This window comes from Oncorhynchus kisutch, linkage group LG15 (assembly GCF_002021735.2).
Source record: "Oncorhynchus kisutch isolate 150728-3 linkage group LG15, Okis_V2, whole genome shotgun sequence".
Classification (NCBI taxonomy): domain Eukaryota; kingdom Metazoa; phylum Chordata; class Actinopteri; order Salmoniformes; family Salmonidae; genus Oncorhynchus; species Oncorhynchus kisutch.
Genome location: NC_034188.2, coordinates 55,421,310 through 55,433,743, shown reverse-complemented (window position 1 = coordinate 55,433,743; position 12,434 = coordinate 55,421,310). Strand labels below are relative to the sequence as shown.

Here is a 12,434-nt window from a genome sequence, read left to right as displayed (position 1 = left end):
ACACACACACACACAGTAAGTATAATTAATAAATGATTCATAACTGCTAACGTAATTGTGGAAATAATGGAATAAATCATCCATTTGAACAACAGGAAAACACCCCAGCCGATTTCTCCATATTAATTGATTTTAATGAGAGGAAATGGCTAACTCCTTCAGAAAAAGAGAGAAAGAGGGAGAATAAAAGGACCCTAAGAATTTATATTCAAGAGCAGACCCTCAGAACACCAATTTAGAAGAAACACTCTTCAGACTGAAAGAAAGACGTCAGGCTTACAAGGTGAAAGCCAAATGGAAAATGACAACTAATGCAGAAGAGAAATAAGGCTTTTATGTGATCTGACTGCTGAAAATCTCCCCATTGCCTTTGAAAGACAATAACCTAAACCATGCCCCGGGTTCATTGTCTAAACCTGCATTTAATATACATTCACAATGGCAGGGTCCCTAAGCTGCAGACCCCCACACAGACACTGATTGATATGGGATTTTATCGGGGACACACCGATTTAAATCTAAAGAGGTGGCACACACGGGTTCACAAACATAATAAAAAAGACATTACATCAAAGATGACTTGAAATTTGTCTGCTCAAGTGTCAAACCAACATAAGCGGATTCCACAAAGGCTGTATTTCATGAACGGTTGCTCCCAGAAAATCACAAATGACAACAACCATGTCAAACACATAGAAGACGGATCATTTTTCAAAACAGATGGTAAGCGTGCCATTATATTCAAAACTCTAAAAAGAACAAGACAAAAGAAGAAAAAATCATTTTGCTCCACATCTTGATAGACCCCACCCCTTTGACAGAACAAACCTCTCCCTAAGCCTCACTTTTTTATACTGGGTTAATGAGCGATTTTGTACGTGTAAATGGCCCATTATACTATTATCCTGACAACACGTCAGGATCAGAGAATAACCACAAGGTTTGTTTAAGACCTCATTACACTAGGCTTGGGGCTTTACAATGAAGAGAGCATACTGTGTCATACCGCTGGTAATCCTGGCTTATTTACAATGCCCTCTTCTCTAATTACCCATCTCCTCCCCTGGGTGTGCAGCTAAAGCATTGCAGGAGTTATGTGGGATTACCTCTAGATCTACCATCGTGATCACCATGCACCCACTTTCATACTTTCATCACAAGCAGCAACATCTCAACTTATTGTCAATATGTGTGTAATTACATGCTGTTTTAGTGTCTGAAGATGAAATCCAGAGAGCTATTCCCCAGTGGAATTGGACTGTAAATGCTCATTGTGTACGTCAAAATATATTTAATCCACCCGAGCCCTGGGGTAGCCATATTGTTAGAGTGAGATTAAATAAAGCTGTAGAGTACACCAAGATGAGACCACATGTCATTCATAAAACCGTCTGATTAAGACTTATGTGTATTGAGGGATAACAAACAACTTTAGAATTATCTTGAACAGTTTTCTATCAAATATCAAATATCAACCCAGACGCGACTGAATATAATAGTTCAAAAACTTCTTAAACTTCTCAATGAAAACTGATACTTAGAAAGTGCATTACCCAAATAACCTACAAGCCCTGCCATATTGCACCCGAGCCCACGGCAACAGCAAAGACAAGCAAGTTGTCATAGCAATAATCTGGGCCAATTTCAGAAACTGCAAAAATACTCAGTAACTACAAAGATTCCCCCCACTCTCCCTGTGACAAAAAAATATCCCAATGATTAAATGTTTCTCCAAACTGTCAGACATTTTCTTCCCACAGAATTCATTTCAGTGGCACTGATGTTTTTAAGTCTACTCCGTGGTATCACATGAAAGACCCCAGTAGAGATATAGTATGCCAACCATCTAAGAGGTCTTCATCGAAGAGGGGTGCTTACTACTGTATGAACTGAAAAGGGGAAACTAGTATTATTTATTTGTTACCTGGTGACCCAAATAAAGCCATGTTTCTATCCACAACCCGAGGCTTCTGTTAGGTGGAGCAGCACAGGGGAACCCAAGAGCAGACTCAGACCAGGTAATAGGGATGAACCAACCAAGATATTTATTGTAACACAGGGAGAGAAAGTGCATATCCAGAGAAGCTCGGATGAGTTGTAGGAAACCAGACTTGGCTGCTGAGGTTGGAGTGAGCTGGGTTGGGACAGGGTAAACCGGGCCGGAGGGGAATCCAAGGGAGGGATGGTGAGTCGAATCCAGAACAGGGTAGCGAGATGTGGAACAGGAGACAGGAACCAGAGTCAGAGTGGCAAAACAGCATCAGGCAAGGAAGCAGGCACAGCAGGATCCAAGATCTTAAATAACAAATAGTTAATAGACTGACTGAACAGAGTGGCAGGACTGAGTATTTATAGAGGTCTTGATTATGGAATGGGTTGCAGCTGGTGAGGATCTGCCCTGGCTCCAGCACACCTGTCTCCAACCACACAATCACACACAAACAGAAAGGGAGGGGGAGAGAGAGTGTGTGTACTGGAGGAGTGGCTGCAGGTCAATGAGACACCGGATGTCCACTAGGCGGTGTGGCAGGAGCAGATGTGACAGCTTCAGGTGTGACCCAACAGGGACTGGTTGTGAGACACCATTTAGCAAACACCCATTTGGCAACCACCCTATGATTCAGTCTCCTCATGCCCAAATATTCCTGGAAAATCTACCAGCAGCCCACATAAACCAGTAGTCTGAAACACTGCATCTAAAGCTGGTTCCCCCAAGTATTCTGAGCAATTTTTATTATTGGACATAAAAGACTGTAAAAAACAAAACAGGAAATCAGCCCCAAGTGAAATTAACTTTGGAAATCTGTTCCCAAGTTTTACCACCCACAATAGAGAGACACACGTGATTGTATACAAATTTAAGCAATGTTTGAAATTATTATGTTTTAGTAAAAAAATGATACCTGTTTGGGATACTTCTGATCAATATGCAGTCTACAAATTATTTGACCCTCAGACATCATTGCACATGCGACAGAGCAGTATGTACTGTATGTACTATGATGCAGGATTCTCCTCTGACCCATTTAAAAAATATATTAAAAAAACATAACAAATGCGCCTGTTTCACCATTTGTGGATTTCAGCTTTAAAGATGCTCAACTAGATCCACGGATGACGCAATCACCATTGCACTGCACACTGTCCTATCCCATCTGGACAAGAGGAATAGCTATATATGAATGCTGTTCATTGACTACAGCTCAGCCTTCAACAATATAGTACCCCCCAAGCTCATCATTAACATCGGAGCCCTGGGTCTGAACCCCGCCTTGTGCAGCTGGGTCCTGGACTTCCTGACAGGCCGCCGCCTGGTGGTGAAGGTAGGCAACAACACCTCCACTACGCTGATCCTCAACACAGGGGCCCCACAAGGGTGCTTGCTTATCCACCTACTGTACTCCCAGTTCACTCAACTCAATCATCAAGTTTGTAGACGACACAACAGTTGTACACCTGATTACCAGCACCTCTTCAACCTCAGGAGGCTGAAGAAATTTGGTTTGGCCCCTAAGACCTTTACAAATTTCTACAGATGCACCATTGAGAGCATCCTGTCAGGCTGTATCACCACCTGGTAAGGCAACTTCACCGTCCTCAACCGCAGGGCTCTCCAGAGGGTGGTGCGGTCAGCTCAATGCATCACCGGGAGTACAGTACATCTACAGCTCCTAGTGTCACAGGAAACACAAAAAGATCATCAAGGACCTCAGCCACCCCAACCAAGACCTGTTCACCCTGCTATCATCCAGAAGGTGAGGTCAGTACAGGTGCATCAAAGCTGGGACCCAGACACTGAAAAACTGCTTCTATCTCAAGGCCATCAGACTGTTAAATAGTCACCACTAGCCGACCCCGCCCAGTACCCTGCCCTAAACCCCGTCCAGTACCCTGCCCTAAACGTTTACTCGACCATGCACCTTAGAGGCTGCTGCCCTATGTACAGTACATAGTCATGGAACACTGGTCACTTAAAAAATGTTTGCATACTATTCTTCAGATATACTACATATTATGTCCATATACTGTCCATATTGTATTTACATCCCATCACACACACACACACACACACACACACACACACACACACACACACACACACACACACACACACACACACACACACACACACACACACACACACACACACACACACACACACACACACACACACACACGTTGTTTATTGTTATATATATACACACGTACATATACACACATATTTTATCAATATACTGTCCATATCGTCTATACATCCCATCATATTGTGTATTGTTATACAGTGCATTCAGAAAGTATTCAGACCCCTTCTCTATTTCCACATTTTGTTCTGTTACAGCCTTATTCTAAAATGGATTAAATAAATGTTTTTTTCTCTTCAATCTACACACAATACCCCATAATGACAAAGTGAAAACAGGTTATTTACGTAAGTATTCAAACCCTTTGCTATGAAACTCGAAATTGAGCTCAGGTGGATCCTGTTTCCATTGATTATAATAGAGATGTGGGGAAGGGTACCAAAAACTGTCTGTAGCATTGAAGGTCCCCAAGAACACAGTGGACTGCATGATTCTTAAAAATGGAAGAAATTTGGAAAAACCAAGACTCTTCCTCGCCCAACTGAGCAACCGGGGTAGAAGGGCCTTGGTCAGGGAGGTGACCAAGAACTCCATGGTCACTCTGACAAAGCTCCAGATGTCCTCTGTGGGGATGGAAGAACCTTCCAGAAGGACAACCATCTCTGCAGCCCTCCACCAACAAGGCCTTTATGGTAGAGCAGCCAGACGGACCACTCCTCAGTAAAAGGCACATGGCAGGTCGCTTGGAGTTTGCCAAAATGCATCTAAAGAACTCTCAGACAATGAGAAACAGGATTCTCTGGACTGATAAATTCATAAAAATCCAAATAACTTCACAGATCTTCATTGTAAAGGGTTTAAACACAGTTTCCCATGCTTGTTCAATGAACCATAAACAATTAATGAACATGCACCTGTGAAATGGTCGTTAAGACACCAACAGCTTACAGACAGTAGGCAATTAAGGTCACAGTTCTGAAAATTTAGGACACTAAAGAGGTCTTTCTACTGACTCTGAAAAACACCAAAAGAGAGATGCCCAGGGTCCCTGCTCATCTGCGTGAATGTGCCTTAGGCATGCTGCAAGGAGGCATGAGGTCTGCAGATTTGGCCAGGGCAATAAATTGCAAAGTCTGTACTGTGAGACGCCTAATACAGCGCTACAGGGAGACAGGACGCGATACAGGGAGACAGGATTGTCCTCGCAGTGACAGACCACGTGTAACAACACCTGCACTGGATCGGTATATCCAAACATCACACCTGCGGGACAGGTACAGGATGGCAACAACAACTGCCGTATTACACCAGGAACACACAATTCCTCCATCATTGCTCAAACTGTCCGCAATAGACTGAGAGAGGCTGGACTGAGGCCTTGTAGGCCTGTTGTAAGGCAGGTCCTCACCAGACATCACCGGCAACAACGTCACCTATGGGCACAAACCCACCGTCGCTGGACCAGACAGGACTGGCAAAAAGTGCTCTTCACTGACGAGTCATGGTTTTGTCTCACCAGGAATGATGGTCGGATTCACATTTATCATCGAAGGAACGAGCTTTACACCGAGGCCTGTACTCTGGAGCGGGATCGATTTGGAAGTGGGTGGTCCGTCATGGTCTGGGGTGGTCTGTCACAGTATCATCGGACTGAGCTTGTGTTCAACACTTTTTTGGTTACTACATGATTCCATATGTGTTATTTCATAGTGTTAATGTCTTCACTTATTACTCTACAATGTAGAAAATAGTAAATGTAAAGAAAAACCCTTGAATGAGTAGGTGTGTTCAAACCTTTGACTTGTACTGTTTAAATACACATAGTATATGCACACATACACACACTTTGGACTCCGACATTGCTTGTCCCAATAGTTATATATTTCTTAATTCCATTATTTTACTTTTTAGATGATTGTGTATTGTTGTGTGTGTTAGATATTACTGTACTGTTGGAGTTAGGAACACCAACATTTATTTAGCCACACCCACAATAACATCTACTAAATATGTGTATGCGATCAGTAAAATTTGATTTGATTTGAATTACGCCTGCTTTTGAAAAGTCCCTCTGGAGACGTATTTGGTTCCAGGCGGTGATAGATGTTTTTCAGAATTCAACTCTAACGTCTGTTTGAGGCCCGTGCCCTGAATCATCTATCACTTGTAGTAAGACAAACCACCACACTATCTCTGCTTCTGTTTGCTTAGCTCTTGTTTTATTAATTTCATAAGGCTAAAACCACATTTACAGGCTACTCATTACCAATGACTATTTAACACTTTTTTTCACTTGATACATGTTTCACTTGATATGAAAGGTTATTGTCTTAGATGCATCAACAGAACACAGTGCTCAAGTAGGCTCTCACCCCTCATAGTCATGACCTTTTTCCTTGACTAATGTTTGATAGCTTGCACACGGGGTGATTTCTGTGGTAATTTGTAGTTAGGTAGCAATGATTCACAGTACAGAGTACTCACCGGGAAGCCAGCTAGTTTGGAAAAAAACACCATTACTGTCAGTTTTTTTTTACAAGCACCATTATATGGGCCATTGACTTCACCCTATGTGGGTCCAACTGAACAGTCCCAGTGGTTTCATTTTCGCAAGCTAATGCTAATCAGCCAAGAGAAAGAGAGGCCTTTGAACCCCAACAATGTTAATATGGATTCTTTTCAAATAGCTCCTTGTAGGTCTATAAGAGTTACCGTGTTTACAATGCTAGCGGAATAAAAATGGGACTTGTTTCATAATGACTACACACCATACAACTAAACCACAAATCAGCTATGGAAGAATTCAGGGGAAAAAAAGGAAAACTTGATGAAGTGAATGGTGAGATGTCTGTTGAAGATAACTGCATGGTGGATGATATTCAAAGATTGACATTCTCTGTGCATGAGATGCTACAGCTAACAAAGAGAAAGCAGCCATTTTTTCTTTGTTCACAGGGCGACACCCTGTGCTGGGGAAGACGGAAGTTCCGCTTCCTTTGGACTCCCGTTTGGGTTCAGCTTTCTGCGATCAGTGACCGCTGGTGGTGAAGAATCGGCAGTAATATTAAAAAATAAATAATAATAGTTAGTTCTGTGACATCGACCATATGCTCACGTCTATTGAAACGGGGTACACTGTATCTTATCCAACCAATCTACACTGATTGGATATGGGCCTCAATCAATTTCATTAAGAAGTTAAAATTGCCTAACAAATCTTTTGAGGTGGATCTTTCAGATAATATCCAAAGTGATTGGTTTCTATAATGAAACAATTTAAAATGTTCCATATTAACCTCGATCAATAAGGCTGTCAGGTTAATTAAAGTTAAATTCTCAAATAGCCAACACAGGTTTGATTTATCATTGACATTGATTTATCAGTAAAATTAGCTTTTGCAAAACTCATTCAGGCTTCGGCCTTAGGGCTAAGTGACCCTGGTGGTGAAGGAACCCTTACATTTGAACGACTGGTTACACAATGCATAAAATAGTAAAACATTTAATAAAACCCTTGAATGAGTAGGTGTCCAAACTTTTAACTGGTGCTACAATTGCATCTTCAATACACACTCGCCGGCCAGTTTATTAGGTACTGTTCATGAAAATGAATTACTTCTTCAGACAGTGAGTCATGGGGCCATGGCTTGCTATATAAAGCAGGAAGGCATCTAGGCATTCAGTTACTGTTAGGCTGAATGTTAAAATGGGTAAAATGAGTGATCTACGCAACTTTGAGCGTGGTATGATCGTCGGAGCCATGCAAGTATCTAAGAAACGGACGCCCTCCTGGGCTTTTCACGCACAACAGTCTCTACGGTTTCCCGAGAATTGTGCGACAAAACAAAAAACATCCAGTCCGCAGCAGTCCTGTGAGCGAAAACAGCTCGTTGATGAGAGAGGTCGAAGGAGAATGGCAAGAATCGTGCAAGCTAACAGGAGGACCACAGATAGACAAATAACGGCGGAGTACAACAGTGGAGTGTAGAACAGCATCTTGGAACTGGCTCCAGGGGGCACTGGACATTGCTGGACTGAGATTGGTATAGGCTGGAATATAAAATTAGGTATTAGAATACTTGAATAGAAAAAGCTGGCCAGGAAGTTGGTCAACCATGGTTTGCCAGTGCTATGATAAGATATTGTGTCAAACAATGAATGGGAATAATTTATGGTTGGGAGTCCTATGGGACTCCCAACCATAGCCAGTTGTGATACAATTTGGAATCGGATATTTGCTATGTGTCCGGCTGTCCCATAAATGCACATTCTCCTTTGAAGAGAAAACAAAAATAATACTGTATCTCGTGAAGAACCCAACCTATAGATCCATCTGGATCTATACCTTAGATATGACACATTATTTTTTAGCGCAGCTGGAGAATCATTGATAGGTTGGATATATTCTCTCTTCACAAATAGTAACCCAAGTGTGCTGGGCTTTCCTCATGAGCATCCACCTGGTTTCCAAGCCACTTAACCATGCATGACCCCGAACGAATCAAATTCACGTCTGAAGATTTCCCTTTCCTGAGCAGGATGCCATTCTCTTCTTTGGAGACTTTCTTTTGCACAGATCCACATTTTGTAATTACAAAAGCACATTATTCAAATGTGTTCATAAATATTTATTGTGAGATGCGTCTGAGGGAATGGTATTCTACTCTCGCCCCCCTGGTCATGGAAATAATGCAATACAAGATCTGAATAGCAACTATTTTGCTGAGAGCCAGGGGGTTCAGGTGAAAACGGGTCAGAAATGGAGAGGGAGCAGTGTGCAGGGCGAAGGATGGTTGTGCTTGAAGCATTGCTGGCCTAGGTCACATGTGGGCTGGTTCACAAACCTGCTCCACTGATGGCTGCCTGGGTCCTGGGTTGGAGTCGAGGCCCCCTCTCTCTCCCAATCTGCTCTGCCAGATGCATAGAGAGCCCCTCTAGTAATTTAATATAAATGGGTTTTATACACGTGATTTGTATAAATAGCCTCAACAATACAGTACATGACCAAAGGTATGTGGACACGTGCTCATCGAACATCTCATTCCAAAATCATGGGCATTAATCTGGAGTTGGTCCCCACTTTGCTGCTATAACATCCTCCACTCTTCTGGGAAGGCTTTCCACTAGATGTTGAAATATTCCTGTGGGGATTTGCTTCCATTCAGCCACGAGCATTAGTGAGGTCGGGCACTGATGTTGGGCGATTAGGCCTGACTATCATTCAGCATTCCAATTCATCCCAAAGATGTTTGATGGGGTTGAGGTCAGGGCTCTGTGCAGGCCAGTCAAGTTCTTCTTCATTGATTCCGACAAGCAATTTCTGTATGGACCTCACTTTGTGCACGGGGCACTGTCATGCTGAAACAGGAAAGGGCCTTCTCCACACTATTGCCTCAAAGTTGGAAGCACATTGTAGGTTGTAGCTTTAAGATTTCCCTTCACTGGAACTAAAGGCCTAGCCTGAACCATGTTAACAGCCGCAGACTATTATTCCTCCTTCACCAAACTTTACAGTTGGCATTATGCATTGGGGCAGGTAGGGCTCTCGGTATCGGCCAAACCCATATTCATCCGTCAGACTGCCAGATGGTGAAGCATGATTCATAATTCCAGGGAACGCATTTCCACTGCTCCAGTCCAATGGTGGCGAGCTTTACACCACTCCAACTGACGCTTGGCATTGCGCATGATGATCTTAGGCTTGTGTGGCGGCTGCTCGGCCTTGGAAACCCATTTCATGAAGCTCCCGATGAACAGTTCTTGTGCTGAAGTTGCTTCCGGAGACAGTTTGGAACTCAGTAGTGAGTGTTGCAACTGAAGACATACGCACTTCAGCACTCAGTGGTCCCGCTCTGTGAGCATGTGTGACCCACCACTTCACGGCTGAGCCGTTGTTGCTCCTAGATGTTTCCACTTCACAATAACAGCACTTAAAGTTGACCTGTCCGGGTGTATCACTGCCTGGTACGGCAACTGCTCCACCCACAACCGTAAGGCTCTACAGAGGGTAGTGAGGTCTGCACAACGCATCACCGGTGGCAAACTACCTGCCCTGCAGGACATTTACACCACCCGATGTCACAGGAAGGCCAAAAAGATCATCAAGGAAAATAACCACCCGAGCCACAGCCTGCTCACCCAGCTATCATCCAGAAGGCGAGGTCAGTACAGGTGCATCAATGTTGGGGACGAGAGACTGAAAAACAGCTTCTATCTCAAAGCCATCATTAATATTGAGTGGTTGCTACCAACATACTGACTCAAATCTCTAGCCACTTTATTTGATATAAAATTTGATATAATAAATGTATCACTAGTCACTTTAAACAATGTCACTTTACATAATGTTTACATACCTTACATTACTCATCTCATATGTATATACTTTATTCTATGCCATCTACTGCATCTTGCCTATGCCGCACTGCCATACGCTCATCCATGCATTTACAGTTGAATTTGGAAGTTTACACACACTTAGGTTGGAGTCATTAAAACTCATTTTTCAACCACTCCACAAATTTCTTGTTAACAAACAAACAAGTCAGTTAGGACATCTGCTTTGTGCATGACACAAGTCATTTATCCAACAATTGTTTACACTTATAATTCACTTTATCGCAATTCCTGTGGGTCTGAAGTTTACATAAACTAAGTTGACTGTGCCTTTAAACAGCTTGGAAAATTCCAGAAAATGATGTCATGACTTTAGAAGTCATTTGAGTCAATTGGAGGTGTACCTGTGGATGTATTTCAAGGCCTACCTTCAAACTCAGTGCCTCTTTGCTTGACATCATGGGAAAATCAAAAGAAATCAGCCAAGACCTCAGAAAAAAATAGCAGACTTCCACAAGTCTGGTTCGTCCTTGGGAGCAATTTCCAAACACCTGAAGGTACCACGTTCATCTGTACAAACAATAGTACCCAAGTATAAACACCATGGGACCATGCAGCCGTCATACCATTCAGGAAGGAGACGCGTTCTGTCTCCTAGAGATGAACGTGCTTTGGTGCGAAAAGTGCAAATCAATCCCAGAACAACAGCAAAGGACCTTGTGAAGATGCTGGAGGAAACAGGTACAAAAGTATCGACAGTAAAATCGAGTCCTATATCGACATAACCTGAAGGCCGCTCGGCAAAGGAAGAAGCCACTGCTCAAAAACTGCCATAAAATAGCCAGACTACATTTTGCAACTGCACATGGGGACAAAGGTCGTACTTTTTGGAGAAATTTCCTCTGGTCTGATGAAACAAAAATAGAACTGTTAGGCCATCATGGCTATTGTTATGTTTGGAGGAAAAGGGGGAGGCTTCCAAGCCGAAGAACACCATCCCAATCGTGAAGCATGGGGGTGGCAGCATCATGTTGGGGGGGGGGAGTGCTTTGATGCAGGAGGGACTGGTGCACTTCACAAAATGGATGGCATCAGGAGGATGGAAAATGATGTTGATATATTGAAGCAACATCTCAAGACATTAGTCAGGAATTTAAAGCTTGGTCGCAAATGGGTCTTCCAAATGGACAATGACCCCAAGCATACTTCCAAATTTGTGGCAAAATGGCTTAAGGACAACAAAGTCAAAGTATTGGAGTGGCCATCACAAAGCCCTGACCTTAATCCTATGCGAGCAAGAAGGCCTACAAACCTGACTCAGTTACACAAACTCTGTCAGGAGGAATGGGCCAAAATTCCCCCAACTTATTGTGGGAAGCTTGTGGAAGGCTACCCGAAACATTTGACCCAAGTTAAACAATTTAAAGGGAATGCTACCAAATACTAATTGAGTGTATTTAAACTTCTGACACACTGGGATTGTGATGAAAGAAATAAAAGCTGAAATCTATTATTCTGACATTTCACATTCTTAAAATAAAGTGGTGATCCTAACTGACCTAAAACAGGGAATGTTTACTAGGATTAAATGTCAGGAATTGTGAAAAACTGAGTTTAAATGGATTTGGCTAAGGTGTATTTAAACTTCTGACTTCAACTGTATATGTACAGATTCATATTCCTTTACACTTGTGTGTATAAGGTAGATGTTGTGAAATTGTTAGATTGCTTGTTAGATAATACTGTACGGTCGGAACTAGAAGCACAAGCATTTTGTTACACTTGCGTTAACATCTGCTAACCATTGTTTTGTGACCAATACAATTTGATTTGATTTAACCTGGAAGCCAGCCACACCAATGTGTCAGAGTTAAACATCATTCAACCGACGACCGTGGTCAGCCTGCATGCGCCCTGCCCAACACAAGGAGTCGCTAGAGCGCGATGAGCCAAGTAATGCTTGTTCCCGAAACAGACCAGTTTTAAAATGAATTGCCATGTGTGTGCACTGAGAAA

The 12,434-nt window shown here is 42.7% G+C and overlaps 1 protein-coding gene across 1 annotated transcript in view; it reads right to left on the bottom strand.

The window, feature by feature from the left end:
* The window catches only part of LOC109905519 (limbic system-associated membrane protein-like), a 1,129,933-nt gene that overhangs the window by 972,077 nt on the left and 145,422 nt on the right, over positions 1-12,434 (bottom strand). The window lies entirely within an intron of this gene.